The sequence below is a fragment of the Dipodomys spectabilis genome, unplaced genomic scaffold (genome assembly GCF_019054845.1).
Source record: "Dipodomys spectabilis isolate Male_0828 unplaced genomic scaffold, ASM1905484v1 ptg000004l, whole genome shotgun sequence".
Taxonomy (NCBI): Eukaryota; Metazoa; Chordata; class Mammalia; order Rodentia; family Heteromyidae; genus Dipodomys; species Dipodomys spectabilis.
In genome coordinates, this window is record NW_024870681.1 from 7,256,812 (window position 1) to 7,270,779 (window position 13,968).

The window sequence follows — 13,968 nt, forward strand, 5'->3', positions numbered from 1 at the left end:
AGTGCCTAGGCACTGTTAAGTGCCTAGTTTAAGCCCCAAGACTATCAAGAAAGAAAGAAAGAAAGAGAAAGAAAGAGAGAGGGGGGAGGGAGGGGAAAGGAGGGAGGGAAGGTGGAAGGGAAGAAGGAAGGAAGGAAGGAAGGAAAGAGAAGGAAAGGGAAGGAAGGAAGGAAAGAAAGGGAAGGAAGGAGGATGAAAGGAAGAAGGAAAGACAAAAGAAAGGAAGGAAGGAAATAAAGAATAAAAGTAAGTCTCTTTCCTCAAGGGGCTCATAACTTAGGAAAGCTATTACAGAATCAGCTCACTGAGGGGACATTGCACAGTGCCCATTGTACAAGGGCCATGTCTGTAATAGAGGTGGCACCAGAGCCCTCTAGATAGTGCAGTTGCTTCCGCTCACTTGTAGGTGGACTCAATAGCTAAAGTGAGGACTCCTAAATCCATGGAGGTGGGCTCACCCTCCTGTCACTGAAGTCATGGTAGACAGAGGGTCACATTCAAAGATGCATCTTTATAATCACAGGAATGCCCAGAATGGGTGGGCTGAGAGTGACCTCCCCATCACCCGATAGGAAAGTGAGGCCCAGCTAACACCTGTTGAGACAGGTTGGCCATTGTCCTGTGTTTGCAGAGGAGGAGCAGGGAACTCCAGCAAGTAAGAGGGGATGGGTCACAACCGGGTGAGCCTCCTTTCGGCACCACAAGCATTAGCACAGATAGGGCAGCTGTCCTGAGGATTTATAACTCCAGATTTCAAGGCCTTATCGCAAACAAGTTCTTTCTCCATTGCAATGTGTCTGGGTAAGGGGAGTAGGCAGACAGAGGCAGCCTGGAGAGCAGGGCTGCATGGGACTGTGGATCCAGTAGCAATAAGCCCAGTAGATTGGGGGCAGATGGAAGAATTAGAAAGTAAGGAGAGGGAGTGAGAGAGAAAGAAGGGTGGAGCTACTCATGGCCAAGTATTGTATGGGACACTGAACTGGTTGATAACAATGCAGAACTTCTTGCCCCATTCTCAATGCCCAGACCTGAAGTAAACATGTGCACTGGTACATGGGGAAATCTTAGGGCAATCCCAGAGAACAGACACAGAAGTATTGTCTCAGCCAGAAACTAGCTGTTTCTCCCCACTCCCACCCCAGACACTTCCTCCCCATGATCCCTCCCCAGTGCAATACCTAAAGTTTCTGGGTCAACAATACAGTAGAGCTGTCCCTACAAAATGTCAAATCGCCCATCCATGCTGCTTTGGTGGTAGAAGAGAAAAGGGATGCTGTGGTACCGGAGTCAAGGAACCTACTGATAAAAGATGACAAAGGAGAACCTCAAGGCAGAGCAGTTATACTACTCTGTGTCCCCAGCAGGCCCTAGTGCTGCCTTCCTTCAGATCTTTCCTTGACTCTCATTCTTACCTGATGCCCCCAGAAAGAGAAAGCAATCCTGCAAAATGTACCCCACTACTTGCCCCAGGCCACACTGTGTCAACCCCTCCATAGAAAAAGGGGAAGCTTCCTTCCATAGCAGTTCTGTCATCAGCCCACTGGACTTGGGCTTGGCCTGCCTCTTGCTACTATTGGGACTTCAGGCTCAGCAGGAATTGGAAGATGTCCTTTGAAGCACTCCCCGCCCCCAGCTTCTCCAGAGACATCAAAAGCACCAGGCCTGGGCTGGCAGGGCGGAGTTAATAAACACAGAGAAGCTGGGTTTGGGGGTGGGGAGGGAGGAGAGAAGGCTTGCAGATCTCTCCCTCAGACTGCCAACTCCAGTCTGAGCAAATTCCCCCTGCAACTTCAAAGCTAGCAGCTTGTTTGCCCGGCCACAGAGCAGCAACAATGCTTTCCCTTTTGACCTAAGAAAGCATCCCTAGAATAGATGCTGGAAGACTACTGGCCAAGGGGGCAAACTTAAGTATGGAACCCTGTTTTGGAACTCAGTTAGTGGGTATTCCTGCCAACCTACACTGCTTCGCTAAGGCCAAAGAATGGGTTCGACAGGCTTGATAGGAACTGTCCTGATAGGAAAGATGGCCACAGTCAGATCCCAGGACAGAAAAAACAGGCTCCTCCTGCACCCAAAGCTGGGCCTGTCTGGCTTTGTTGCTGCTTATGGAATCAGTGTACAACACCATGTGTTTTGAAAAGTGGTTCCAGACTACAGAATGTACCACATACGTGTGTGCAAAATACACACAACACTCCTACACACAGCACTGTCTTTGTACATCCTGCACAGGCAAAGTTGTATTTGGTGAAAATGAGGAGCATGGGTTGGAGGAATGTTTATTGATTTGCAAGTATAGATCTGTGAGAAGGGCAAGGACAAGGAAGAGAAGGGAGGCTAGAATTTCAGACTCAAAGATAAGCTGAAATTGATTGGTGCTAGTTCTATGGAAGAGTTAATGGCAAACCCATAAATTCAGGGATGTGAAGCCAAGCTGAGCTGAGATCATTCTGACTCCTTCCAAAAGATCTTCCATCATCAATTAAGGCTTTTAAAAAAAAAAAAAAAAAAGAAATTTTTGGTTTCACCTAGGGAAATGAATTTTAGTTCGATAGTGAAAGTTTCCAAACACCAATGTTCGGCAATTGGAACACAGTATTTCATTCCGTCTTCAGACACCAGTTCTAATACCCTCACCTACTCCTGACCAGACAGATGCTTCCTAATCTCCTGCGTGGCCCTTCAAGCTCCAGCTGCTCCCCTGTTTGTCTTTGTAACAGAGTTGATTTCTGTTCTGGTTACTTTCCCAACCTCATCCTGACTTATACAGCTTCAAAGAGCTGCAGAAAAGGGTAGAGGAATGGAAATTTTTAAAAAAAAGGGAAAAAAGAAGATACCACCATGGGGCTGGGAAGGTGGCTCAGTGGTAGAGCGCTTGCCTTGCATGCATGAGGCCCTGGGTTCGATTCCTCAGCACCACATAAGCAAAAAGAAAAAAGCTGGAAGTGGCACTGTGGCTCAAGTGGTAGTGCTAGCCTTGAGCTGAAGAGCTGAGGGACAGCGCCCAGGCCCAGAGTTCAGGCCCACGACCGGACCCCCCTCCCCCCCCAAAAAAAAGATACCACCATGATTTCTGTCCTGCATGGTTAAGCAATGCATAAGCAATTATTTTACATTCCCTAAGTCTAGCACTCCCTCCACGCAGATGGAGGGATTAGGTGGATTAGGAAGTAGAATACAGTTCATATAAATTCCAGCCTGTAGGATGTTTCTTTTTTTTCTAGTTTATTTTGTATTTTTTAATTTTCATTTTATTTTGTTGTGAAGGTGCTGTACAGAGGGGTTATAGTTACATAAGTAAGGTAATGAGTACATTTCTTGTCAAACATTATTAGCCACTCCTTCATTTTTCTCCCGCTATCCCTCCTCCCAGCCCCACCCTGCCCCCCAAGTTGTAAAGTTCATTTCCAACACAGTGTCTTGTGAGTATCACTTTTGCATTGGGTCATCCTTTGTCCTTGTTTCAACATTTTGTTATTCCTCTTCCTTTCCCTAAATCAGATGAACGTATATACAAGATGCAGGGGTACCAGAATAAAAACCAGTGACTAAGCAGGGATAAATGGAAGGGAAAAAAGAAAATAAATAAATAATTAATTAAATTTTAAAAAAAAGATGAAGAACTTGATACAGTAGAACATTGATGACAAGGTCAAAAACAAAAAATGACCTCTTGTTTCTATATCTTGGAGTTCATTTCGATTAGCATCATTTTATATGGTCATGTATACATAGTTATTAAGCGATTGTGAAAAAATATGGAATGCTTCACGAATTTGCATGTCATCCTTGCGCAGGGGCCATGCTAATCTTCTCTGTGTCCTTCCAATTTTAGTATATGTGCTGCCAAAGCAAGCTTTTTTTCTATTTTTTTCTTTTTCTTTTTTTTATTGTGAAAATACTGTACAGAGGGGTTACAATTACATGGGCAAGATAATGAGTACATTTCTTATCAAGCATTGTAGCCTCCTCCTTTGTTTCCCCTTCCCATCCCTTCCCATCCTCCCACCACCACCACCCGCACCAAAGTTGTAAAGTTCGTTTTCGACATAACGACTTGTACATCTCATTGTTGCAATGGGTCCACCTGTATCCCTATTTAAACGATTTGTTTTTCCCCTTCCCCTCCACAAATCATGCCAACATCAAATACAGTGAAAGCAGGGGTTATACTGTGGGGGAGGGACATACAAAGCAACAAAGAAATGCTTTTTTTCTATTTTAAAAGACAAACATTATATTTTCAGTAATGCACTTCAAATGAAAAAAATGAATAGCAGGCTTAGTTAGCCCTAAGCTGAACATAAGCACTCAATGTGCTATACTTACTAAAAGACAGGACTGTAGGCTGCAGGGATCCAAGTAACTGTGTCCAGATTGTGTGATGGAAGAGTCTCACTTTTTAGCCCACCACACCTTGAAATCTTGGCATCACTTTCAAGAATAAATGCATTGCTGGGAGAATGGCCAGGATAGTAAGAACTCTGGAACCTATCTCATTTGACTAAAGACACAATCTCAGAAGGGAAGGCCTAAAGTCAGGCACCGGTGGCTCATGACTGTAATCCTAGCTACTCAGGAGGCTGAGATCTGAGAATCGAGGTTCAAAGCCAGCTGGGGCAGGAAAGTCCATGAGACTCTTATCTGCAAATAGCTAGCAGAAAACCGGAAGTGGCGCTGTGGCTCAAGTGGTAGAGTTCTTGCCTTGAGCTGAAGAGCTCAGGGATAGCTCCCAGGCCCAGAGTTCAAGCCCCACCATCAACCAAAAAAAAGGAGGAGGAGGAGAAGGAGGAGGAAGAGGAGGGAAGGCCTAAAGCTGGACACTGCTAGTTTATACCTATAATCCTAGCTACTGAGGCAGCTGAGTGAGATTATGAGGTTTGTGGTTTAAAACTAGGCTAGGCAAATATAAGAAACTCTCATTTCAAATTAATCAGCAAGAAGCCAGAATTAGAGGTATGGCCCAATTGATAGAACATCAGCCTTGAGAAAAGAAAGCTAAGCAAGAACATGAGGTCCTGAGTTCAAACCCCAGATCTGTCCAAGAAGAAAGCGGAGGAAGAATAGGAACAGGAAGAAGAGGAGGAGGAGGAAGAAGAGGGGGGAGAAGAAAAGGAAGAAAGGAATGAAGGAAGGAAGGAAGGAGAGAGAAAAGAGAAAGAAGTACCTTGAAAAGAGCAAATACAAATACACACAGAGCGTTTATGTGAAGGAGAAAACATGACACACTAGATCTGCAGGAAAAGTACTTGACTGCTTGTCAATGAGCTGAACTTGTCCTTATAGCTGATAAATACTGGGAGGACAATTTATCAGGCATGCAGTTTTAGGGATGATTATCTCAAATAAGGTTTTGAGTAAGAGAAGATGTCATTCAACTCTAAGAGTCTATAAATCTGTTTGTTAAAAAAGAAAGAAAGAAAAAAGAAAAGGAAAGAAAAGAAAAGAAACAAGCTGGGTGCCAGTGACTCATGCCTGTAATCAATCCTAGCTACTCAGGAGCTGAAATCTGAGGATCATTGTTCAAAACCAGCCTGGGCAGGAAATCTGTGAGACTCTTACCTCCAATAAACCACCAGAAAGCCGGAAGTGGCGCTATGGTAGAGTGCTATCCTTGAACTGAAGAGCTGAGGGACAGTGCCCAGGCCCAGAGTTCAAGCCCCACAACTGACCAAAAAAGAAAAGAAAAGAAAGGAAACAGAGAGAAATTAAACCATGTGCTTAATGGCTCACTCATGTAATCTTTATCCTAACTTCTTGGAAGGCAGAGATTGGGAGGACTGCAATTTGAGTCCAGCCCAGGCAAAAGTAGGCAAAACCTCATCTCAACCAATAAATGTTGGACATGGTGATCCAGTCAAGACCACTTAGATGCATAGGCTCTAGAGATCTATTGTATTTTTTTTTTGTCGGTCATGGGGCTTGAACTCTGGGCTTGGGTGCTGTCCCTGAGCTCTTCAGCTCAAGGGGAACGCTCTGTTGAGCTACAATACCACTTCTGGTTTTCTAGTGGTTTATTGGAGATAAGAATCTCATGGACTTTCCTGCCCAGGCTGGCTTTGAACTGTGATCCTCAGATCTCAGCCTCCTGAGTAGCTAGGATTACAGGCATGAGCTACCAGTGCCAGCTGTTCTATTGTATTTCTGCTGATAATAATAATCTCAACATTTTGTTTAAAGGACATCTCACATTAAAACTTCAGCTCTGTTATCACAACAGAGTGAAAGAAAAGTTGGTGTATTGCAAAGCGGGCATCACAGATTGTGTTGGGGAAAGATAGGCAATTTAACAAATGGTGCTAGAGCAACTGGTTATCAATATGGAAAAAATAAAATTAGATCCCTTTGTCACATTGCTCGTACATACATTTAGCTTCATTTGGTATGCTAATCTAGAACTTTAGAACTCTTAGAAGAAAAAATGGAGAATGACCTTGTGTCTTATTTAAGACTCAGAAAAAAAAAGCACAATATCATAAAGAATAAATCTAGCTATATTTAAATGAAAATTCAATATAGTACTAAATACATTAACTATACTAAAATGGAAAAAAGATACTAAACAAAAATCATTTAAATCATTTTATCCTTTGTTCATTATACTTCAACCACAAGTGAATGAATGATGGATGGATGGATGAATAAAGAGCATGTGACAAATGAGAGCTTCAAAATTAAATATTGGGGGCCTGGGAAGGTGGCTCAGTGGTAGAGTGGTTGCCTTGCATGCATGGGGCCTGGGTTCGATACCTCAGCACCACATAAGTAGAAAAAGCTAGAAGTGGCACTGTGGCTCAAGTGGTAGAGCACTAGACTTAAGCTGAAGAGCTAAGGGACAGTGCCCAGGCCCAGAGTTCAGGCCCCACAACCGACCAAAAAAAAAATTAAATATTGGGTAGAAACTCACAGTCAGTGCTTTGTGACCCTATAAATGTCTATAATGTAAGGGCACCTCATGGAATAGGACCAGTCAACATTCACAGACATTCCGGCTACATTTCTCTGTGCTTTCATCTTTTTATCTGCTCCAGAATCTGTGTGTATCACGGGTACCCAAGTGATATTCTGCTTTAGATTGCTGGGAAGAGCTGAATGATGTGTCCTATTAAGCTACTCAACAGCGAAATAGAAAATTCTAAGACCCAGGCTTCATCTAGTGTAGCCTCCATCCAGTCCATTCCTGCAAAGAGTAAGTTGATCTTAAGTTTGAATCCTTGTGGTGACAAAGAACATCTTCCTTTCAATTACACTAACCACTGTGCCTGGTCCCCTTTTAAGCTTTTGGCATGGAAGATTGACTCATGGAAGATTAGGTCATTCCAAGTATAGACAGCTGTATCTGTGGGGAGCTGAGAGGGAGCTGTCCCCATGATTCACTGACTGAGGAAGAGTAAGATTTCATCATGGAATAGGAGGTTCCTTGGGGGATTGACAGTGATAGTAATAGCAAATAATGTACTGAAGTATGTGCTTACTTCACATGTATTTACATCATTTAACCTTAGTTGTTGTTTTTTTCCCCCAGGGCTAAGGATGGAACCCATGGCCTTGCACCCGCAGGGCATGCGCCCTTCCGCTGGGCTAAACCCCCAGCCCTAACCCTAGTTTTTCTTATAGATGAAATAAGGGATCCTTTGAAAGATTAAGAAACTATGTTAGAGTTGGGAAGGTAGAGTGCTTGCCTTGATGTATGAGGCCCTGAGTTTGATTCCTCAGCACCACATGCACAAAAAAAGCTGGAAGTGGAGCGGTGGCTCAAGTGGTAGAGCACTAGCCTTGAGCTGAAGAGCTGAGGGACAGCATCCAGGCCCAGAGTTCAAGCCCCATGACTGACAAAAAAGAAAAGAAACTATTTTAAGGCTACAGAGCAAGTAGCCAGCATTCTTTTCCAAGCTCTTTGACCCAGAGGCTGATTGGTTAACCACACCAGTTTACACAAGTTTTCAAAGTCAGTATGTTTCTGATAGAAGTATATTATGACAAAAATTTTTGACATGGGCCGGGCGCCGGTGGTTCACGCCTGTAATCGTAGTTGCTCAGGAGGCTGAGATCTGAGGATCTCGGTTCAAAGCCAGCCCAGTCAGGAAAGTCCGTGAGACTCTTATCTCCAATAAAACCACTTGAAAACAGGAAGTGGCGCTGTGGCTCAAGCGGTAGAGCGCTCGCCTTGAGCTGAAGAGCTGAAGGACAGCATCCAGGCCCAGAGTTCAAGCCCCATGACCGACAAAAAAAAAAATTCTGACATGGGATTGAGAAGACCCAAGTTCTTCTCCCTCTTCTACTTTGTCTGTGAGATGAGCAAATTGCTTTCCTCATTTCACTAAGTATGCATAAAGAAAGATGATCTAGATGGCTGCATATTTAACATTACTCTTGACAAAAACCTAACCCCTAGCCAGAGGCAGGAGAGAAGGCAATAGAATTCAGTTTCAGTTGTGTCGGCCTCAAATCTGCACAAATAAATAAATAAGTAAATATATACATACGTACATACGTACAGCCAGCTCATCCCAGGCCTTTTTCTCAGGACCCAGCTGTATAGGCTTGTGGCAGAAAGTGAATATGCAGAGTGGCCAATTAGTTCACTGTGGTGCCCTCATGACCTCTGACACCTGCTGGGCCACCTCATCCATTAGCTGTCCCCTTCCCTTTCCTCCCTCCTGGCGCTCAGTTTGAGTCGCTGTCCTGCCATTCTCTTTCAGCCGAGAAACATGCTCAGGCATTGGAGGAGCAGCTTCTACTCTTAGCTCCTTTGTTTCCTCCTTCTGTTGCTCTTGTTGCTAACCTGGTCACCACTCCCTGACCCTAGTTCTCCTCTCTCCCCTCCTGGGGTTGGGGAGGGGCAGTATGCCAAAGCAGGGCCTGTTGGAAGGAAGAAGGCCAGTTCTTGCTTTGGGTTTCATTCCATGAACAAGTTTTGATCCTAATTTTGGCCCCCAAAAATGCCCTGTCTTGCTTTGCCTGAGATGATTATTTCTTTTTTTCTTTTTTTTAGCAAATTTTTATTATGATTAAGTGATTATATAAATTTCACACAGTATTGTAAGATAGTGATACTTAGTGAAAGTCACAAACACATTCTAACCTTCATGGGGCAAATTGTCTTTATTGTGGTCTAAAAAGTTTCTGAATTCTATGAGCTTTGACAACGCAGCTATTTCTTCCACATCGGGTGATATGATGATGATTTCTTTGGAAATCAAAAGCCCTGAAAAACAACAAAAACAACAAACATGAAGGAAGCAGCATATTCCTTCATAATATTAGCCATTTCTCTGGAAGATTAGGATATGTGTATATATAATATTTGTGTGTGCATTAACGTGTCTATTAATTAAGAAGGATGATCTAGTTCAAAATTATAAGTATATGAGTATATATTTGTGAACAAAGATAAAGCAATTATCAAAGGTAAAGATCAAGTCATTAATTTTATTATAATTGAAAAAATGTAAATAGCATCTGCTAACTGACATTTCAGCTTGAAGAGAGAAAAAGTTGATGATAGTGTCTTTTTTTCTTTTTTTTGTCGGTCGTGGGGCCTGAACTCTGGGTCTGGGCGCTGTCCCTCAGCTCTTCAGCTCAAGGCTAGCACTCTACCACTTGAGCCACAGCACCACTTCCAGCTTTTTCTGCTTATGTGGTGCTGAGGAATCGAACCCAGGGCCTCATGCATACAAGACAAGCACTCTACCACTGAGCCACCTTCCCAGCCCCCAGCACCATTTTTTTTAATTAAAAAAGAAAAGGACAAGTAAGACCCATTGGGTTTAAATACAAATCCTGCCACTCTTCGACTGGGTGACATTTGGGAATAATAGCAGCTCCCATTTTCTGAGTATTTTATGAGCCAAGCCCTTGTATATATCCTCTCATCTCAGGGTAGATATCCTCTTGGCAAGGTAGATATTGTTGTCAAGTATCATCCCTGTTTTACAAATAAAGAAATAATGGCCCAGAGAAATTATTGCTCATGTCTGACTAAGTTATAAAAGGCAGTTTCCTGTTCTGGAGTTCTTTAGTCCAGTGTCATTCTGCCCCTCACTTATAAGGTACTTAAGTTATTTAATCTCTATGAGTTTGGACTTCCTCCCTGTAAAATGATCATCGGTACAGTAGCAGTACCTAATAGCAATAGCTAGCAGCTGAATGCATTCTGTATTCTAGGCACTTTTCAAAATGCTGACAAACTTTATTTTGTTCCATGCTCCCAAACTTTTAATAAATACAAACTATGACCCCCATTTTATAGAGGAGGAAATCTAAGGCTTAGCTAAGAAACAAACCCAGCTCACACATAGTAGAACTGAGATTCTAAAATGATCCTGTTTTGCCCCAAAGCCAATATTCTACCCAACAGTCCATGATAATGACCTCAGAGAGCCCTACAGAGGAACAGACAGGATATACACAAAGAAGAAAGGAACAGAGGAGCAGAGGAAATTAATTCCAATGCTGGGTAACAGGGACAACTTTATGGAGAATATAGATATTCTTCGCTTGATAGAATTTTATCTTAAAGACAGAAGAGCTCAGAAACACATTTGTTCCATAAAGTTATGCGAACAAGTATTATGTACCTATGTGGATGCTAAAGAAGCAAGTCGCGACTGGGAAGGTGGCTCAGTGGTAGAGCGCTTGCCTTGCATGCATGAGGCCCTGGGTTCGATTCCTCAGCACCACATAAGCAGAAAAAAAAAAGCCAGAAGTGGCACTGTGGCTCAACTGGTAGAGCGCTAGCCTTGAGGTGAAGAGCTGAGGGATAGCACCCAGGTCCAGAGTTCAGGCCCCACAACTGGACCCCCCCCCCCAAAAAAAAAGAAGCAAGTCGGGTCCTTGTCATAAATATGCCTAAAAAATCAGGCATGGGTAGCTCACACCACTAATCCTAGCTACTTAAGAGGCTGAGATCTGAGGATTGCAGTTAGCAGCCAGACCAGGCAGGAAAGTCTGTAAGATGCTTATCTCCAATTAACTACCAAGAAGCCAGAAATGGCTCTGGAGCTCAAAGTGGTAGAGTGCTAGCTTTGTGTATAAAAGCTCAGGGAGAATGCCCAGGCCCTGAGTTCAAGTCCCAGGACTGGCATTACAAAAGAAATGCCTAGGGCTGGGAATGTGGCTCAGTGGTAGAGTGCTTGCTTAGCATGCATGAAGCCCTGGGTTTGATTCCTCAGCACCACATAAACAGAAAAAGCCGCAAGTAGTGCTGTGGCTCAAGTGGTAGAGCACTAGCCTTGAGCAAAAGAAGTTCAGGAACAGTGCCCAGACCCTGAGTTCAAGCCCCAGAACTAACAACAACAAAAAAAAGTCTAATAAACAAGCCAGGTATTGTATCTCACTCTTCTGGTCCTGTTCTCTTGGCCCATTCCCTGTCCCTTCTCACTCCAGTAGCTTCAGAACAGTGTCTCACATGCAGGAAGCTCCCAATTGAGTTCATGAATGATGCCTCTGGAAAGATTAGGTGGGGGCCCTTACTGCTTTGGAGAACACTGCAACCCCAAAGGCTTGACAATCCCTTTCCCTCTCAGAGCTCCTCTTGCAGCTCCTCTGACCAGCCCACAGGCTGAGAGATAGGGGGCCCACTGTACCAGAGATGATTTATGGTTCTTTGTTATACAAATCTTTTCACATTCCTGAGTCCTTTCCCCAGCCAATTCATCATGATATTGAAATGCAACTCTAAATAGTGAACTATGGCTCATAACTCTCAAGATGTTCATAGCACTGTTGGAATTCAGATCTAAAGAGACCATCTCACCATCAGGGTTATCTTAGATTTCTCTGTTTTTCCCAAGGGCCCAGGTATTAGCCGTGAGCAATGATAAGAAAGAATAAGAAAGGGAGCCGCTTTCGGCTTAGAGGCTCACAAGCCAAAGCTCTGTACTAGTTTCATAATGAAAATCACAGGAAGCCTTAGGGAACACATGATTACAATGTTTTCCTTTCTGCCTGCCTGCCTGCCTGCCTGCCTGCCTGCCTGCCTGCCTGCCTGCCTGCTGCCTGCCTGCCTGCTGCCTGCCTGCCTGCCTGCCTGCCTGCCTGCCTGCTGCCTGCCTGCCTGCTTGACTTCCTTCCTTCCTTCCTTCCTTCCTTCCTTCCTTCCTCTCTCCCTCCTTCTCTCCTTTCTTCTTTCTCTTTCTTTCTGCTTCTCTCTTTTCTTCCCCCCACCTCTTTCTTTGCCAGTACTGAGGATTAAACTCAGGGTCCAGGACTCTGACCTTTAGCTGTTTTGCTCAAGGCTGGTGCTCGACCACTTGAGCTACAGCTCCACTTTTGGCTTTTTGGTAATTAATTGGCAGTGAGAGTCTCACAGACTTTCCTGCCCAGGCTGGCTTTGAACCGAGATCCTCAGACCTCAGCCTCCTACATAGCTAGGTTTATCCACATGAGCCATTGGTGCCTAGTGATCACATTGTTTCTACTTTACAAAGATGTCTCGGAGATGTTTTACTCAATGTTCTTGGAGCCCCATCAGTGTTGTGTCTGGTTGTGTCAATCTATCTTCAAAAGGATGATGGCTGCCAGTACTGGTGACTCACGCCTGTAATCCTAGCTATTCAGAAGGCTGAGATTTGAGGATCATGGTTCAAAGCCAGACCCAGAAGGAAAGTATGTGAGACTCTTTTTTTTTGGGGGGGGGGGAGGGTCCGGTCATGGGGCCTGAACTCTGGGCCTGGGCGCTGTCCCTCAGCTCTTCAGCTCAAGGCTAGCGCTCTACCACTTGAGCCACAGTGCCACTTCCGGCTTTTTTCTTTATGTGGTGCTGAGGAATTGAACCCAGGGCCTCATGCATGCAAGGCAAGCGCTCTACCACTGAGCCACCTTCCCAGCCCCGTATGTGAGACTCATCTCGAATTAACCACCAGAAAACTGGAACTGGTGCTGTGGCTCCAAGTAGTAGAGTGTTAGCATTGAGTAAAATTGCTCAGGGACAGTGCCCAGACCTTGAGTTCAAGCTCTACAACTGACCTCAAAAAAAAAAAAAAAATGCTAGCAAAAGTGAAGCATTTCTGTGTGTGTGCAGGAGCACTAGCCAGTGCGTGAGTGGGGGGAGGGGTTGGTGGGTGCTGGGGATAGACAGAACCTAAAGTTTCCCACATGGTAGGCTAATGCTGTGGGGTTGACCTGCATCCTCAGACCCAGAGTGAAATGTCAACCTCTTGGGCTGGGAATGTGGCTTAGTGGTAGGGTGCTTGTCTAGCATGCATGAAGCCCTGGGTTCAATTCCTCAATACCACATAAACTGAAAAAGCTGGAAATGGCACTGTGGCTCAAGTGGTAGAGAGCTAGCTTTGAACAAAAGAAGCTCAGGGACAATGTCCAGGCTCTGAGTTCCAGAACTGGCAAAAAGGAAAAAGAAAAGAAAAGAAAAAGGAAAGGAAAGAAAGAAAGAAAAGGAAAGAAAAGTCAACCTCTTTTTGTCGTTACTACAGGCTGACATTAACCTAATCGAGGTCAATCTTTTTTTTGGTAGTACTGGGATTTAAACTCAGGGCCTTGGACTTGCTAGACACATATTATAAGATTTGAGCCACACATTCAGCCTATTTCAGCCTACTTTAGGTTATTATAATAATAATTATTATTATTATTATTTTCAGATGAGGCCTCACTTTTTACCTGGCCCATCCTGGGATCATGATCCTTCTACCTTTGGCCTTTTGCATAGCTGGGATGACAGACTTAGACCCTCACATTCAACTTGTTCTGCTGAAGAGAGAGTCTCACTTTTTGCTCAAGCTGGCCTCCAAGTAATCCTATCAACCAGATAGTTAAGGATTACAGGCCTGAGTCACCATGCCCAGCAAAGTAAACTTTTAACCATAGCTACAGAAATAAAGTAGAAATAAATATTTCCCTGTACTTGGTATTAAATTTATTCCAGTCACATGAATCATGCTGTCATTGTCTTGAAGGTCAGTAGTCAGTTAGACATGAGACTTAAATCCTCGAGCAAAATTCATATAT

The 13,968-nt window shown here is 44.0% G+C and overlaps 1 non-coding gene across 1 annotated transcript; it reads right to left on the bottom strand.

The window, feature by feature from the left end:
- Positions 1-3,752: 3,752 nt before the first annotated feature.
- Positions 3,753-3,855, bottom strand: LOC122120503. The gene has a single exon (XR_006149709.1). It is a non-coding gene; the product is annotated as a U6 spliceosomal RNA (small nuclear RNA).
- Between the last annotated feature and the right edge of the window lie 10,113 nt (positions 3,856-13,968).